Consider the following 2923-nt stretch of genomic DNA (forward strand, 5'->3'; position numbering starts at 1 on the left):
TTACCTATCTAAATGGTTTTCAAAGTTGATGAATTAAATTTGGGTAGTTCAAATCGACGTCAAACTGTATTGAAATGGTGGTAAAAAGTGAACCAAAACTGCAAAAATGAATTCATTACAATTTAAATAACAAAAGAGATAGCGAAAAAAAAAAAACACAAATTAGTAGATACCTGGAGTGTTTGACGATTACAAATAAACATTGTATAGCATCAAAGTTTTTTCTTTTTTTTTGTTCTGCATAAAGCAGTTTAACGACTTTCTTATCAAACACTTATTACGAATGCTGCGCTGAAGTGAGGCGGGGGCATGTATTTAAAGAGGAAAGAAAATAATGGTGGGGATATTAGAAAAACTTTAAATGTAAAGTAGGTTTGTTGTTTAGTGACGGTGGGGATGAAAATAGTATACTGAATGAGGTGCTTCAAAGTTGGGGAGGTTAGATTAAACATTCTTTCCACAAGAGAAGTTATAGGCACAGAGTTATGCATCTGAACGGGGGCCCACATAAGACTTTTAGAAAATTAAACAGACACTTATCGGAACAAACAAATAGACTAAATAGAAAAGGCAGGTAGGACTCATACTCATGTCTATTTTGCACTGCTCAGATGCGTTAAACCCTGTGGAGTGGACCGAAGCATAAAAGAGGCGTACATTTGATGATAACTTCATAAATACATAAATGCCCTCTGTATATGCACTTAAATTTGACTAAAGCACAGGCTAGAAATGGAAAGCAAAAAGTAAATTACAATGTTCTCCCTTTGTTCGCCAATGGTTTTTTTTTTGCTCAACATTTAGTAAGGGCAGCACGCGGGTATAAAAAGGCTGATTACTTTTAAGGTGTCAGGTTATTTATAGTAGTAGTGATGATATAGAAATACTAAGAGTTTTCTCAAACTCCTATGTTGGGCGTAATAGTAAATTTTTGGACATAATTAACTATTGATAACGACTCAAGTCATTGTCTCGTTGACGTTGTGTTCGGACTTTGGATATCAATTACAAAACAATTTTCTTATGTTGTGAGAAAACATATATTATTTAAATATTATCTCAATAACATTATTTTATTTTTATAACATAATATCCGGGATGTTATTTTAGGGTTCTGTTTACAACATTTACAACATACAAAGCTCTTAAATTTCACATTTCCAACATTAGTTAGTGCGTGAGAGAGAGAGAGATGTATATATGGCGGGAGTGGAAGTGTTATCATGACTGAGAAAATTATTGTAATCAGTTTTTGGGATGTTATTTAGACTTTAGAGTTCTAATTATCAAAAGTAAGTTTATTATATCATGATGTTATTTGAGTCAAAGTACTTTGATTGTTAACTACAAAATAAGATTTAGTTGTGTATATGGCATCGACACAAATACGATTATACTAACCAAAATAAGGCGTAGAAAAGTATATAAATACTTTTATCACAATCGAGAAACTTATCCTAATCAATTTTTGGGATGTTATGATATTTTAGAGTTGTAAATATCAAAAGTCAAGTAACATGGTGATGTTATTTAGTTTTAGTCGCAATATTATTTTCATTGTAAACTATAAACTATTATTTATATATGTATATGAAACCACACAACCACTATTATTTTGGGGTTGTAATGACCAAAAGTAAGTTAACTTTGTGATGTTATTTTATTTCCTCTCTAAGCAATAGAAACTCTGTGGTATGTGGCCCTAATCTTTTCAAGCTTTGGATCTCGTCAAATTCCACCCGACTCTAGACACATTCTTGAGTGTGGCTTTGGGTGGAGAGAAACACTTTTTCTTTGATTCTACTCCAATTTTAGTGACACGTAATTCTTGTATGTTAACCGTTTCCATATAATTTTAATTTCTCATTTTTACCCTTTGTTCTCTAACGGTAAACTGTGTACTTTTTTTCCACCAAAAAAGAGGAATGCTAGGCTTGGAGCCAACACACTACAGAAAATTGACTGCGGTAACTTTTATGTTAGTTTAGTTTCAGTAACATATATTTCTCTCTATTGTCTAAGGGCGGTGTTCTCTATCTATACCTTTCAATTCTTTGTAATTCTTTTCCAAAAATCCAACTATCAAATGGAATGCTACCCACCAGGCACCACTGCACTGGTAGCAAGTAATCAACACCATGACTCCATCAAACGTCAATACCCTCATCCCATTCTGTTTCACTATGACCATTTAGTTTTTGTGGATGAAAAACTAAAGTTTTATTTGTTCTTTCCTATGACCGGAAGAATAGTGTGTATGTGTATCTTTTTTTCTTTAACAAGCCTAAAAGAAAATAAAATCAAGCAACAAGGTTTACTGTTATCAAACAAACATTTTAGGAGATTTAAATTTTGTTTGTAGCAGATTAAGGTAAACTCAAAACCCAATTTTGTAAATGATGAAAAAAATTAGTTCTTGAAGATGAAGAACTAGACTAGCAGGTTAGTTCATGAACGAATCAAAATTGTCTCTTTTTAACAAATCCAGCACAAATTAAATTGATATTATTCTCCACAATTGACAACTACGTATTGCTTCTTGCAACTTCTTCGTGTGTCTTATGGATAGAAGTCATAGAACATGTTTGCAGATCTGCAGTGATAAAGAGACGGTGTTGTACTTTTGTTTTAAATTTTGTTTTTTTTGTTGAAAAAGAAAATTGATGTTGTTTGACGTTAGGTGAGGTGGACCAATGACCAATCAATTTTTTTATGTACCGTGGACAGCAAAATTATATATGTCACAAATTCAGTAACACTCTTGTTTTGTATTGCTCTTGCTCTTCATTTTTGGTTCCAAAAGGTAAAGACTTTAATTTCATCAAAACTTATATTATAAAATGTTGTTTTAGCATAAAGTTATTTTAATGCTGAACTTTTGATTAATTGTCTTCTCGGTGGGAACTATGTTGTTTGATAGTCT

This window comes from Coptis chinensis, chromosome 4, assembly GCF_015680905.1.
Source record: "Coptis chinensis isolate HL-2020 chromosome 4, ASM1568090v1, whole genome shotgun sequence".
In the NCBI taxonomy this organism is placed as follows: Eukaryota; Viridiplantae; Streptophyta; class Magnoliopsida; order Ranunculales; family Ranunculaceae; genus Coptis; species Coptis chinensis.